Source organism: Hyla sarda, unplaced genomic scaffold (assembly GCF_029499605.1).
Source record: "Hyla sarda isolate aHylSar1 unplaced genomic scaffold, aHylSar1.hap1 scaffold_1137, whole genome shotgun sequence".
In the NCBI taxonomy this organism is placed as follows: domain Eukaryota; kingdom Metazoa; phylum Chordata; class Amphibia; order Anura; family Hylidae; genus Hyla; species Hyla sarda.
In genome coordinates, this window is record NW_026607758.1 from 103,598 (window position 1) to 118,597 (window position 15,000).

The 15,000-nt window shown below is 46.0% G+C and overlaps 7 non-coding genes across 7 annotated transcripts; all 7 read left to right on the top strand.

Annotated features, from left to right (window-relative positions):
• The first annotated feature begins 10 nt into the window (after positions 1–10).
• Positions 11–193, top strand: LOC130301866 (U2 spliceosomal RNA). Its single transcript, XR_008852212.1, has one exon. It is a non-coding gene; the product is annotated as a U2 spliceosomal RNA (small nuclear RNA).
• A 2,095-nt stretch (positions 194–2,288) lies between these two features.
• LOC130301847 (U2 spliceosomal RNA) lies at positions 2,289–2,479 on the top strand. The gene has a single exon (XR_008852195.1). It is a non-coding gene; the product is annotated as a U2 spliceosomal RNA (small nuclear RNA).
• A 2,093-nt stretch (positions 2,480–4,572) lies between these two features.
• Positions 4,573–4,763, top strand: LOC130301848 (U2 spliceosomal RNA). Its single transcript, XR_008852196.1, has one exon. It is a non-coding gene; the product is annotated as a U2 spliceosomal RNA (small nuclear RNA).
• Positions 4,764–6,846: 2,083 nt separating this feature from the next.
• Positions 6,847–7,037, top strand: LOC130301849 (U2 spliceosomal RNA). The gene has a single exon (XR_008852197.1). It is a non-coding gene; the product is annotated as a U2 spliceosomal RNA (small nuclear RNA).
• A 2,096-nt stretch (positions 7,038–9,133) lies between these two features.
• LOC130301850 (U2 spliceosomal RNA) lies at positions 9,134–9,324 on the top strand. Its single transcript, XR_008852198.1, has one exon. It is a non-coding gene; the product is annotated as a U2 spliceosomal RNA (small nuclear RNA).
• A 2,094-nt stretch (positions 9,325–11,418) lies between these two features.
• On the top strand, positions 11,419–11,609 carry LOC130301851 (U2 spliceosomal RNA). The gene has a single exon (XR_008852199.1). It is a non-coding gene; the product is annotated as a U2 spliceosomal RNA (small nuclear RNA).
• A 2,093-nt stretch (positions 11,610–13,702) lies between these two features.
• On the top strand, positions 13,703–13,893 carry LOC130301853 (U2 spliceosomal RNA). The gene has a single exon (XR_008852201.1). It is a non-coding gene; the product is annotated as a U2 spliceosomal RNA (small nuclear RNA).
• The last annotated feature ends 1,107 nt before the right edge of the window (positions 13,894–15,000 follow it).

Here is a 15,000-nt window from a genome sequence, read left to right on the forward strand (position 1 = left end):
AAGCACGTTCCTCGGCTTTAGATAAAAAAAAAAAAAAAAATCTGTTCTTATCAGTTTAATATCTGATACGTCCACTATCTGGGGACCATATATTAAATGGATTTTTGAGAACGGGGGCCGATTTCGAAGCTTGCTTCCGTCGCCCTATGCATTGACCCGATATGGCAGTATCTTCGGGTACAGTGCACCACCCCCTTACAGGGTTAAAAAGAAAGATTCCTACTTTCATTGCTACCTGCTTGCTGGCTAGCCAGCTAGCCAGCCCTGTGGGCCTTGCTGCTGCTGCAGCCAAAAAACAAAAGGTGCTGCTGCTGCTTCTGCTGCTGCTTCTGCTTCTGCTTGTGTCTGGCCGCTGTTGGAGCGTCCAGGCACAGGACTTCTGCTGCTGCTGACTAAATGGCCTCCTTAATTGGATCATTTGAGTAGCCAGCACACCTGTGCAGGTAGGGCATGACATGATAGGCAGCTGCCTTGATAGCGGGTGGGTGCTGAATGTTCCTAATTGACAAAATAAGATTAATGCTTATGAAGAAATATAAAATCTCATCCCTTCCCCAATATCGCGCCACACCCCTACCCCTTAATTCCCTGGTTGAACTTGATGGACATATGTCTTTTTTCGACCGTACTAACTATGTAACTATGTAACATAACATGGGGGGGGGGGGGGGGGGTCTCCTGGCTGTTCACACAGGTGTGTCATTGCTGTACATTGACCATGCATTGCTTCTGTGGTATTGCAAAGGCAAAGACAAATGCTTCCAGCCATCCATTGCACTAATGGATTGGTCATCAGCTGGCTGTCTATGTCCCGCATCAATATAGACCAAAGTACAGAGGGTTAGGCTATGCTATTGTGCACCTACCTGATGCATCAGAAGGTGCGAGGCCCTTGCTAAATTCTGTGCACAGACTTTGAGATCTATACTTTAGACTGTATCTAAACCTGCTCCAACATGGACTGACATTCTGGCCTACTTTCAGCCGATGCGACTTGTCTGTCGCTGAACAGTCGCTTTTTATGTATTCAGCACCTATGTATAATGTTGTAAAAATGCTCTAGAAGCTAAAGTCGCAGAAATGTCACACATATTTGGCCTGCAACTTTCTGTGCGACAAATTCAGACAGGAAAAATCAGTATAAATCCTTAGAAAATTATCCCCCAGTGTCTCCATCTGCTGGCGGTATTGAATAAGCATTGCTGCACTGATGGGGTATGCATTAGACGAAAAAAAAGAAGAAAAAGAAGAATAATACGCCCAGAAAAGAGGCGAAAAGGAGAAAAACGTAAAAAAACGTGAAAAAAAAGTAAGAGGAAGAGAAGGGAAAAAAAGGTGGAAATGGGTTTAAAAGTGATTTCGGCGGAGAAATATATATATATATATATATATATATATATATATATATATATATACGCGCACACACACACATATATATAAACGTATTCTCCGTTGAGATATTGCAGCCGCTGCTGTGTCCAGGCCCAGGAGCCTTAGCACTGTGCTGTGATGTCACTCAATACCACTGACATCACTAGGTGTAAACAACATCTCTCCTTTGCTGTGTATGTGACTATGGAGCTGTTTGGTGATGTCGTCTATTATGGCCTTCATAGAAGCAACAGGAGATTGTTGCATCCATCTAGAACCCTCAGAACTACAGTGCTATGATGTCACTCACTTCCACAGGCCTTGCAGAGTGTAAACAACAACAACCCAGCTTTGTTGTGTATGTAACCATAGGGATTTGTGATGTCACCTAGAACCTTCACAGCAGCGACAGCTTTATGAGGAGCATCAGCACTGCTCTGCCTGAGCAGAACCATCACCGCCATAGGTTGTCAAATAACCCGGGTTTAACCCACACAGGTAAGTCCAATGGGGTGCAGGCATGTCCTCTATGCTTACAGCTTCCCGTGGGTGTTGGTTTGATACCGTTTGGGGACAGCCAAGGAGGCATCTGCAGGCAACAAAGGTAGGTGTGTGCTTGTGTGTGTGTTTCCTATGCAGATCCTAAGCCCAGTGTCACATGCAAGTAGGAGGAGTAAGAAGGGTTCCTGGCAAATCCGGGTTATGGATTGCATTTAAAAAGGCCCCGTGGGAGTGCAATGGGCCCCTGTCTTGCTGCTTAGCAATAATGGTATGGGTTTAGGTTCTGCTGTGTGTACTGGTGGTTGACTGCCCCCCAGCCCAGAGTGTGCATGGAAAATTGTCTGGCAGCCTCCCTGACAGCAAGCAGTGATAGTGCCCATGAAGGGCACCTTGTTGGGCCCGCCCCTTTCACGGTTATCGCTTCTCGGCCTTTTGGCTAAGATCAAGTGTAGTATCTGTTCTTATCAGTTTAATATCTGATACGTCCCCTATCTGGGGACCATATATTAAATGGATTTTTGAGAACGGGGGCCGATTTCGAAGCTTGCTTCCGTCGCCCTATGCATTGACCCGATATGGCAGTATCTTCGGGTACAGTGCACCACCCCCTTACAGGGTTAAAAAGAAAGATTCCTACTTTCATTGCTACCTGCTTGCTGGCTAGCCAGCTAGCCAGCCCTGTGGGCCTTGCTGCTGCTGCAGCCAAAAAACAAAAGGTGGTGCTGCTGCTGCTTCTGCTGCTTCTGCTTCTGCTTGTGTCTGGCCGCTGTTGGAGCGTCCAGGCACAGGACTTCTGCTGCTGCTGACTAAATGGCCTCCTTAATTGGATCATTTGAGTAGCCAGCACACCTGTGCAGGTAGGGCATGACATGATAGGCAGCTGCCTTGATAGCGGGTGGGTGCTGAATGTTCCTAATTGACAAAATAAGATTAATGCTTATGAAGAAATATAAAATCTCATCCCTTCCCCAATATCGCGCCACACCCCTACCCCTTAATTCCCTGGTTGAACTTGATGGACATATGTCTTTTTTCGACCGTACTAACTATGTAACTATGTAACATAACATGGGGGGGGGGGGGGGGGGGGTCTCCTGGCTGTTCACACAGGTGTGTCATTGCTGTACATTGACCATGCATTGCTTCTGTGGTATTGCAAAGGCAAAGACAAATGCTTCCAGCCATCCATTGCACTAATGGATTGGTCATCAGCTGGCTGTCTATGTCCCGCATCAATATAGACCAAAGTACAGAGGGTTAGGCTATGCTATTGTGCACCTACCTGATGCATCAGAAGGTGCGAGGCCCTTGCTAAATTCTGTGCACAGACTTTGAGATCTATACTTTAGACTGTATCTAAACCTGCTCCAACATGGACTGACATTCTGGCCTACTTTCAGCCGATGCGACTTGTCTGTCGCTGAACAGTCGCTTTTTATGTATTCAGCACCTATGTATAATGTTGTAAAAATGCTCTAGAAGCTAAAGTCGCAGAAATGTCACACATATTTGGCCTGCAACTTTCTGTGCGACAAATTCAGACAGGAAAAATCAGTATAAATCCTTAGAAAATTATCCCCCAGTGTCTCCATCTGCTGGCGGTATTGAATAAGCATTGCTGCACTGATGGGGTATGCATTAGACGAAAAAAAAGAAGAAAAAGAAGAATAATACGCCCAGAAAAGAGGCGAAAAGGAGAAAAACTTAAAAAAACGTGAAAAAAAAGTAAGAGGAAGAGAAGGGAAAAAAAGGTGGAAATGGGTTTAAAAGTGATTTCGGCGGAGAAATATATATATATATATATATATATATATATATATATATATACGCGCACACACACACATATATATAAACGTATTCTCCGTTGAGATATTGCAGCCGCTGCTGTGTCCAGGCCCAGGAGCCTTAGCACTGTGCTGTGATGTCACTCAATACCACTGACATCACTAGGTGTAAACAACATCTCTCCTTTGCTGTGTATGTGACTATGGAGCTGTTTGGTGATGTCGTCTATTATGGCCTTCATAGAAGCAACAGGAGATTGTTGCATCCATCTAGAACCCTCAGAACTACAGTGCTATGATGTCACTCACTTCCACAGGCCTTGCAGAGTGTAAACAACAACAACCCAGCTTTGTTGTGTATGTAACCATAGGGATTTGTGATGTCACCTAGAACCTTCACAGCAGCGACAGCTTTATGAGGAGCATCAGCACTGCTCTGCCTGAGCAGAACCATCACCGCCATAGGTTGTCAAATAACCCGGGTTTAACCCACACAGGTAAGTCCAATGGGGTGCAGGCATGTCCTCTATGCTTACAGCTTCCCGTGGGTGTTGGTTTGATACCGTTTGGGGACAGCCAAGGAGGCATCTGCAGGCAACAAAGGTCGGTGTGTGCTTGTGTGTGTGTTTCCTATGCAGATCCTAAGCCCAGTGTCACATGCAAGTAGGAGGAGTAAGAAGGGTTCCTGGCAAATCCGGGTTATGGATTGCATTTAAAAAGGCCCCGTGGGAGTGCAATGGGCCCCTGTCTTGCTGCTTAGCAATAATGGTATGGGTTTAGGTTCTGCTGTGTGTACTGGTGGTTGACTGCCCCCCAGCCCAGAGTGTGCATGGAAAATTGTCTGGCAGCCTCCCTGACAGCAAGCAGTGATAGTGCCCATGAAGGGCACCTTGTTGGGCCCGCCCCTTTCACGGTTATCGCTTCTCGGCCTTTTGGCTAAGATCAAGTGTAGTATCTGTTCTTATCAGTTTAATATCTGATACGTCCCCTATCTGGGGACCATATATTAAATGGATTTTTGAGAACGGGGGCCGATTTCGAAGCTTGCTTCCGTCGCCCTATGCATTGACCCGATATGGCAGTATCTTCGGGTACAGTGCACCACCCCCTTACAGGGTTAAAAAGAAAGATTCCTACTTTCATTGCTACCTGCTTGCTGGCTAGCCAGCTAGCCAGCCCTGTGGGCCTTGCTGCTGCTGCAGCCAAAAAACAAAAGGTGCTGCTGCTGCTTCTGCTGCTGCTTCTGCTTCTGCTTGTGTCTGGCCGCTGTTGGAGCGTCCAGGCACAGGACTTCTGCTGCTGCTGACTAAATGGCCTCCTTAATTGGATCATTTGAGTAGCCAGCACACCTGTGCAGGTAGGGCATGACATGATAGGCAGCTGCCTTGATAGCGGGTGGGTGCTGAATGTTCCTAATTGACAAAATAAGATTAATGCTTATGAAGAAATATAAAATCTCATCCCTTCCCCAATATCGCGCCACACCCCTACCCCTTAATTCCCTGGTTGAACTTGATGGACATATGTCTTTTTTCGACCGTACTAACTATGTAACTATGTAACATAACATGGGGGGGGGGGGTCTCCTGGCTGTTCACACAGGTGTGTCATTGCTGTACATTGACCATGCATTGCTTCTGTGGTATTGCAAAGGCAAAGACAAATGCTTCCAGCCATCCATTGCACTAATGGATTGGTCATCAGCTGGCTGTCTATGTCCCGCATCAATATAGACCAAAGTACAGAGGGTTAGGCTATGCTATTGTGCACCTACCTGATGCATCAGAAGGTGCGAGGCCCTTGCTAAATTCTGTGCACAGACTTTGAGATCTATACTTTAGACTGTATCTAAACCTGCTCCAACATGGACTGACATTCTGGCCTACTTTCAGCCGATGCGACTTGTCTGTCGCTGAACAGTCGCTTTTTATGTATTCAGCACCTATGTATAATGTTGTAAAAATGCTCTAGAAGCTAAAGTCGCAGAAATGTCACACATATTTGGCCTGCAACTTTCTGTGCGACAAATTCCAGACAGGAAAAATCAGTATAAATCCTTAGAAAATTATCCCCCAGTGTCTCCATCTGCTGGCGGTATTGAATAAGCATTGCTGCACTGATGGGGTATGCATTAGACGAAAAAAAAAGAAGAAAAAGAAGAATAATACGCCCAGAAAAGAGGCGAAAAGGAGAAAAACGTAAAAAAACTTGAAAAAAAGTAAGAGGAAGAGAAGGGAAAAAAAGGTGGAAATGGGTTTAAAAGTGATTTCGGCGGAGAAATATATATATATATATATATATATATATATATATATATACGCGCACACACACACATATATATAAACGTATTCTCCGTTGAGATATTGCAGCCGCTGCTGTGTCCAGGCCCAGGAGCCTTAGCACTGTGCTGTGATGTCACTCAATACCACTGACATCACTAGGTGTAAACAACATCTCTCCTTTGCTGTGTATGTGACTATGGAGCTGTTTGGTGATGTCGTCTATTATGGCCTTCATAGAAGCAACAGGAGATTGTTGCATCCATCTAGAACCCTCAGAACTACAGTGCTATGATGTCACTCACTTCCACAGGCCTTGCAGAGTGTAAACAACAACAACCCAGCTTTGTTGTGTATGTAACCATAGGGATTTGTGATGTCACCTAGAACCTTCAAAGCAGCGACAGCTTTATGAGGAGCATCAGCACTGCTCTGCCTGAGCAGAACCATCACCGCCATAGGTTGTCAAATAACCCGGGTTTAACCCACACAGGTAAGTCCAATGGGGTGCAGGCATGTCCTCTATGCTTACAGCTTCCCGTGGGTGTTGGTTTGATACCGTTTGGGGACAGCCAAGGAGGCATCTGCAGGCAACAAAGGTAGGTGTGTGCTTGTGTGTGTGTTTCCTATGCAGATCCTAAGCCCAGTGTCACATGCAAGTAGGAGGAGTAAGAAGGGTTCCTGGCAAATCCGGGTTATGGATTGCATTTAAAAAGGCCCCGTGGGAGTGCAATGGGCCCCTGTCTTGCTGCTTAGCAATAATGGTATGGGTTTAGGTTCTGCTGTGTGTACTGGTGGTTGACTGCCCCCCAGCCCAGAGTGTGCATGGAAAATTGTCTGGCGCCTCCCTGACAGCAAGCAGTGATAGTGCCCATGAAGGGCACCTTGTTGGGCCCGCCCCTTTCACGGTTATCGCTTCTCGGCCTTTTGGCTAAGATCAAGTGTAGTATCTGTTCTTATCAGTTTAATATCTGATACGTCCCCTATCTGGGGACCATATATTAAATGGATTTTTGAGAACGGGGGCCGATTTCGAAGCTTGCTTCCGTCGCCCTATGCATTGACCCGATATGGCAGTATCTTCGGGTACAGTGCACCACCCCCTTACAGGGTTAAAAAGAAAGATTCCTACTTTCATTGCTACCTGCTTGCTGGCTAGCCAGCTAGCCAGCCCTGTGGGCCTTGCTGCTGCTGCAGCCAAAAAACAAAAGGTGGTGCTGCTGCTGCTTCTGCTGCTTCTGCTTCTGCTTGTGTCTGGCCGCTGTTGGAGCGTCCAGGCACAGGACTTCTGCTGCTGCTGCTGACTAAATGGCCTCCTTAATTGGATCATTTGAGTAGCCAGCACACCTGTGCAGGTAGGGCATGACATGATAGGCAGCTGCCTTGATAGCGGGTGGGTGCTGAATGTTCCTAATTGACAAAATAAGATTAATGCTTATGAAGAAATATAAAATCTCATCCCTTCCCCAATATCGCGCCACACCCCTACCCCTTAATTCCCTGGTTGAACTTGATGGACATATGTCTTTTTTCGACCGTACTAACTATGTAACTATGTAACATAACATGGGGGGGGGGGGGGGGGGTCTCCTGGCTGTTCACACAGGTGTGTCATTGCTGTACATTGACCATGCATTGCTTCTGTGGTATTGCAAAGGCAAAGACAAATGCTTCCAGCCATCCATTGCACTAATGGATTGGTCATCAGCTGGCTGTCTATGTCCCGCATCAATATAGACCAAAGTACAGAGGGTTAGGCTATGCTATTGTGCACCTACCTGATGCATCAGAAGGTGCGAGGCCCTTGCTAAATTCTGTGCACAGACTTTGAGATCTATACTTTAGACTGTATCTAAACCTGCTCCAACATGGACTGACATTCTGGCCTACTTTCAGCCGATGCAACTTGTCTGTCGCTGAACAGTCGCTTTTTATGTATTCAGCACCTATGTATAATGTTGTAAAAATGCTCTAGAAGCTAAAGTCGCAGAAATGTCACACATATTTGGCCTGCAACTTTCTGTGCGACAAATTCAGACAGGAAAAATCAGTATAAATCCTTAGAAAATTATCCCCCAGTGTCTCCATCTGCTGGCGGTATTGAATAAGCATTGCTGCACTGATGGGGTATGCATTAGACGAAAAAAAAGAAGAAAAAGAAGAATAATACGCCCAGAAAAGAGGCGAAAAGGAGAAAAACGTAAAAAAACGTGAAAAAAAAGTAAGAGGAAGAGAAGGGAAAAAAAGGTGGAAATGGGTTTAAAAGTGATTTCGGCGGAGAAATATATATATATATATATATATATATATATATATATATATATACGCGCACACACACACATATATATAAACGTATTCTCCGTTGAGATATTGCAGCCGCTGCTGTGTCCAGGCCCAGGAGCCTTAGCACTGTGCTGTGATGTCACTCAATACCACTGACATCACTAGGTGTAAACAACATCTCTCCTTTGCTGTGTATGTGACTATGGAGCTGTTTGGTGATGTCGTCTATTATGGCCTTCATAGAAGCAACAGGAGATTGTTGCATCCATCTAGAACCCTCAGAACTACAGTGCTATGATGTCACTCACTTCCACAGGCCTTGCAGAGTGTAAACAACAACAACCCAGCTTTGTTGTGTATGTAACCATAGGGATTTGTGATGTCACCTAGAACCTTCACAGCAGCGACAGCTTTATGAGGAGCATCAGCACTGCTCTGCCTGAGCAGAACCATCACCGCCATAGGTTGTCAAATAACCCGGGTTTAACCCACACAGGTAAGTCCAATGGGGTGCAGGCATGTCCTCTATGCTTACAGCTTCCCGTGGGTGTTGGTTTGATACCGTTTGGGGACAGCCAAGGAGGCATCTGCAGGCAACAAAGGTAGGTGTGTGCTTGTGTGTGTGTTTCCTATGCAGATCCTAAGCCCAGTGTCACATGCAAGTAGGAGGAGTAAGAAGGGTTCCTGGCAAATCCGGGTTATGGATTGCATTTAAAAAGGCCCCGTGGGAGTGCAATGGGCCCCTGTCTTGCTGCTTAGCAATAATGGTATGGGTTTAGGTTCTGCTGTGTGTACTTGTGGTTGACTGCCCCCCAGCCCAGAGTGTGCATGGAAAATTGTCTGGCAGCCTCCCTGACAGCAAGCAGTGATAGTGCCCATGAAGGGCACCTTGTTGGGCCCGCCCCTTTCACGGTTATCGCTTCTCGGCCTTTTGGCTAAGATCAAGTGTAGTATCTGTTCTTATCAGTTTAATATCTGATACGTCCCCTATCTGGGGACCATATATTAAATGGATTTTTGAGAACGGGGGCCGATTTCGAAGCTTGCTTCCGTCGCCCTATGCATTGACCCGATATGGCAGTATCTTCGGGTACAGTGCACCACCCCCTTACAGGGTTAAAAAGAAAGATTCCTACTTTCATTGCTACCTGCTTGCTGGCTAGCCAGCTAGCCAGCCCTGTGGGCCTTGCTGCTGCTGCAGCCAAAAAACAAAAGGTGGTGCTGCTGCTGCTTCTGCTGCTTCTGCTTCTGCTTGTGTCTGGCCGCTGTTGGAGCGTCCAGGCACAGGACTTCTGCTGCTGCTGACTAAATGGCCTCCTTAATTGGATCATTTGAGTAGCCAGCACACCTGTGCAGGTAGGGCATGACATGATAGGCAGCTGCCTTGATAGCGGGTGGGTGCTGAATGTTCCTAATTGACAAAATAAGATTAATGCTTATGAAGAAATATAAAATCTCATCCCTTCCCCAATATCGCGCCACACCCCTACCCCTTAATTCCCTGGTTGAACTTGATGGACATATGTCTTTTTTCGACCGTACTAACTATGTAACTATGTAACATAACATGGGGGGGGGGGGGGGGGTCTCCTGGCTGTTCACACAGGTGTGTCATTGCTGTACATTGACCATGCATTGCTTCTGTGGTATTGCAAAGGCAAAGACAAATGCTTCCAGCCATCCATTGCACTAATGGATTGGTCATCAGCTGGCTGTCTATGTCCCGCATCAATATAGACCAAAGTACAGAGGGTTAGGCTATGCTATTGTGCACCTACCTGATGCATCAGAAGGTGCGAGGCCCTTGCTAAATTCTGTGCACAGACTTTGAGATCTATACTTTAGACTGTATCTAAACCTGCTCCAACATGGACTGACATTCTGGCCTACTTTCAGCCGATGCGACTTGTCTGTCGCTGAACAGTCGCTTTTTATGTATTCAGCACCTATGTATAATGTTGTAAAAATGCTCTAGAAGCTAAAGTCGCAGAAATGTCACACATATTTGGCCTGCAACTTTCTGTGCGACAAATTCAGACAGGAAAAATCAGTATAAATCCTTAGAAAATTATCCCCCAGTGTCTCCATCTGCTGGCGGTATTGAATAAGCATTGCTGCACTGATGGGGTATGCATTAGACGAAAAAAAAGAAGAAAAAGAAGAATAATACGCCCAGAAAAGAGGCGAAAAGGAGAAAAACGTAAAAAAACGTGAAAAAAAAGTAAGAGGAAGAGAAGGGAAAAAAAGGTGGAAATGGGTTTAAAAGTGATTTCGGCGGAGAAATATATATATATATATATATATATATATATATATATATATATATACGCGCACACACACACATATATATAAACGTATTCTCCGTTGAGATATTGCAGCCGCTGCTGTGTCCAGGCCCAGGAGCCTTAGCACTGTGCTGTGATGTCACTCAATACCACTGACATCACTAGGTGTAAACAACATCTCTCCTTTGCTGTGTATGTGACTATGGAGCTGTTTGGTGATGTCGTCTATTATGGCCTTCATAGAAGCAACAGGAGATTGTTGCATCCATCTAGAACCCTCAGAACTACAGTGCTATGATGTCACTCACTTCCACAGGCCTTGCAGAGTGTAAACAACAACAACCCAGCTTTGTTGTGTATGTAACCATAGGGATTTGTGATGTCACCTAGAACCTTCACAGCAGCGACAGCTTTATGAGGAGCATCAGCACTGCTCTGCCTGAGCAGAACCATCACCGCCATAGGTTGTCAAATAACCCGGGTTTAACCCACACAGGTAAGTCCAATGGGGTGCAGGCATGTCCTCTATGCTTACAGCTTCCCGTGGGTGTTGGTTTGATACCGTTTGGGGACAGCCAAGGAGGCATCTGCAGGCAACAAAGGTAGGTGTGTGCTTGTGTGTGTGTTTCCTATGCAGATCCTAAGCCCAGTGTCACATGCAAGTAGGAGGAGTAAGAAGGGTTCCTGGCAAATCCGGGTTATGGATTGCATTTAAAAAGGCCCCGTGGGAGTGCAATGGGCCCCTGTCTTGCTGCTTAGCAATAATGGTATGGGTTTAGGTTCTGCTGTGTGTACTGGTGGTTGACTGCCCCCCAGCCCAGAGTGTGCATGGAAAATTGTCTGGCAGCCTCCCTGACAGCAAGCAGTGATAGTGCCCATGAAGGGCACCTTGTTGGGCCCGCCCCTTTCACGGTTATCGCTTCTCGGCCTTTTGGCTAAGATCAAGTGTAGTATCTGTTCTTATCAGTTTAATATCTGATACGTCCCCTATCTGGGGACCATATATTAAATGGATTTTTGAGAACGGGGGCCGATTTCGAAGCTTGCTTCCGTCGCCCTATGCATTGACCCGATATGGCAGTATCTTCGGGTACAGTGCACCACCCCCTTACAGGGTTAAAAAGAAAGATTCCTACTTTCATTGCTACCTGCTTGCTGGCTAGCCAGCTAGCCAGCCCTGTGGGCCTTGCTGCTGCTGCAGCCAAAAAACAAAAGGTGGTGCTGCTGCTGCTTCTGCTGCTTCTGCTTCTGCTTGTGTCTGGCCGCTGTTGGAGCGTCCAGGCACAGGACTTCTGCTGCTGCTGACTAAATGGCCTCCTTAATTGGATCATTTGAGTAGCCAGCACACCTGTGCAGGTAGGGCATGACATGATAGGCAGCTGCCTTGATAGCGGGTGGGTGCTGAATGTTCCTAATTGACAAAATAAGATTAATGCTTATGAAGAAATATAAAATCTCATCCCTTCCCCAATATCGCGCCACACCCCTACCCCTTAATTCCCTGGTTGAACTTGATGGACATATGTCTTTTTTCGACCGTACTAACTATGTAACTATGTAACATAACATGGGGGGGGGTGGGGGGGGTCTCCTGGCTGTTCACACAGGTGTGTCATTGCTGTACATTGACCATGCATTGCTTCTGTGGTATTGCAAAGGCAAAGACAAATGCTTCCAGCCATCCATTGCACTAATGGATTGGTCATCAGCTGGCTGTCTATGTCCCGCATCAATATAGACCAAAGTACAGAGGGTTAGGCTATGCTATTGTGCACCTACCTGATGCATCAGAAGGTGCGAGGCCCTTGCTAAATTCTGTGCACAGACTTTGAGATCTATACTTTAGACTGTATCTAAACCTGCTCCAACATGGACTGACATTCTGGCCTACTTTCAGCCGATGCGACTTGTCTGTCGCTGAACAGTCGCTTTTTATGTATTCAGCACCTATGTATAATGTTGTAAAAATGCTCTAGAAGCTAAAGTCGCAGAAATGTCACACATATTTGGCCTGCAACTTTCTGTGCGACAAATTCAGACAGGAAAAATCAGTATAAATCCTTAGAAAATTATCCCCCAGTGTCTCCATCTGCTGGCGGTATTGAATAAGCATTGCTGCACTGATGGGGTATGCATTAGACGAAAAAAAAGAAGAAAAAGAAGAATAATACGCCCAGAAAAGAGGCGAAAAGGAGAAAAACGTAAAAAAACGTGAAAAAAAAGTAAGAGGAAGAGAAGGGAAAAAAGGTGGAAATGGGTTTAAAAGTGATTTCGGCGGAGAAATATATATATATATATATATATATATATATATATATATATATACGCGCACACACACACATATATATAAACGTATTCTCCGTTGAGATATTGCAGCCGCTGCTGTGTCCAGGCCCAGGAGCCTTAGCACTGTGCTGTGATGTCACTCAATACCACTGACATCACTAGGTGTAAACAACATCTCTCCTTTGCTGTGTATGTGACTATGGAGCTGTTTGGTGATGTCGTCTATTATGGCCTTCATAGAAGCAACAGGAGATTGTTGCATCCATCTAGAACCCTCAGAACTACAGTGCTATGATGTCACTCACTTCCACAGGCCTTGCAGAGTGTAAACAACAACAACCCAGCTTTGTTGTGTATGTAACCATAGGGATTTGTGATGTCACCTAGAACCTTCACAGCAGCGACAGCTTTATGAGGAGCATCAGCACTGCTCTGCACTGAGCAGAACCATCACCGCCATAGGTTGTCAAATAACCCGGGTTTAACCCACACAGGTAAGTCCAATGGGGTGCAGGCATGTCCTCTATGCTTACAGCTTCCCGTGGGTGTTGGTTTGATACCGTTTGGGGACAGCCAAGGAGGCATCTGCAGGCAACAAAGGTAGGTGTGTGCTTGTGTGTGTGTTTCCTATGCAGATCCTAAGCCCAGTGTCACATGCAAGTAGGAGGAGTAAGAAGGGTTCCTGGCAAATCCGGGTTATGGATTGCATTTAAAAAGGCCCCGTGGGAGTGCAATGGGCCCCTGTCTTGCTGCTTAGCAATAATGGTATGGGTTTAGGTTCTGCTGTGTGTACTGGTGGTTGACTGCCCCCCAGCCCAGAGTGTGCATGGAAAATTGTCTGGCAGCCTCCCTGACAGCAAGCAGTGATAGTGCCCATGAAGGGCACCTTGTTGGGCCCGCCCCTTTCACGGTTATCGCTTCTCGGCCTTTTGGCTAAGATCAAGTGTAGTATCTGTTCTTATCAGTTTAATATCTGATACGTCCCCTATCTGGGGACCATATATTAAATGGATTTTTGAGAACGGGGGCCGATTTCGAAGCTTGCTTCCGTCGCCCTATGCATTGACCCGATATGGCAGTATCTTCGGGTACAGTGCACCACCCCCTTACAGGGTTAAAAAGAAAGATTCCTACTTTCATTGCTACCTGCTTGCTGGCTAGCCAGCTAGCCAGCCCTGTGGGCCTTGCTGCTGCTGCAGCCAAAAAACAAAAGGTGGTGCTGCTGCTGCTTCTGCTGCTTCTGCTTCTGCTTGTGTCTGGCCGCTGTTGGAGCGTCCAGGCACAGGACTTCTGCTGCTGCTGACTAAATGGCCTCCTTAATTGGATCATTTGAGTAGCCAGCACACCTGTGCAGGTAGGGCATGACATGATAGGCAGCTGCCTTGATAGCGGGTGGGTGCTGAATGTTCCTAATTGACAAAATAAGATTAATGCTTATGAAGAAATATAAAATCTCATCCCTTCCCCAATATCGCGCCACACCCCTACCCCTTAATTCCCTGGTTGAACTTGATGGACATATGTCTTTTTTCGACCGTACTAACTATGTAACTATGTAACATAACATGGGGGGGGGGGGGGTCTCCTGGCTGTTCACACAGGTGTGTCATTGCTGTACATTGACCATGCATTGCTTCTGTGGTATTGCAAAGGCAAAGACAAATGCTTCCAGCCATCCATTGCACTAATGGATTGGTCATCAGCTGGCTGTCTATGTCCCGCATCAATATAGACCAAAGTACAGAGGGTTAGGCTATGCTATTGTGCACCTACCTGATGCATCAGAAGGTGCGAGGCCCTTGCTAAATTCTGTGCACAGACTTTGAGATCTATACTTTAGACTGTATCTAAACCTGCTCCAACATGGACTGACATTCTGGCCTACTTTCAGCCGATGCGACTTGTCTGTCGCTGAACAGTCGCTTTTTATGTATTCAGCACCTATGTATAATGTTGTAAAAATGCTCTAGAAGCTAAAGTCGCAGAAATGTCACACATATTTGGCCTGCAACTTTCTGTGCGACAAATTCAGACAGGAAAAATCAGTATAAATCCTTAGAAAATTATCCCCCAGTGTCTCCATCTGCTGGCGGTATTGAATAAGCATTGCTGCACTGATGGGGTATGCATTAGACGAAAAAAAAGAAGAAAAAGAAGAATAATACGCCCAGAAAAGAGGCGAAAAGGAGAAAAACGTAAAAAAACGTGAAA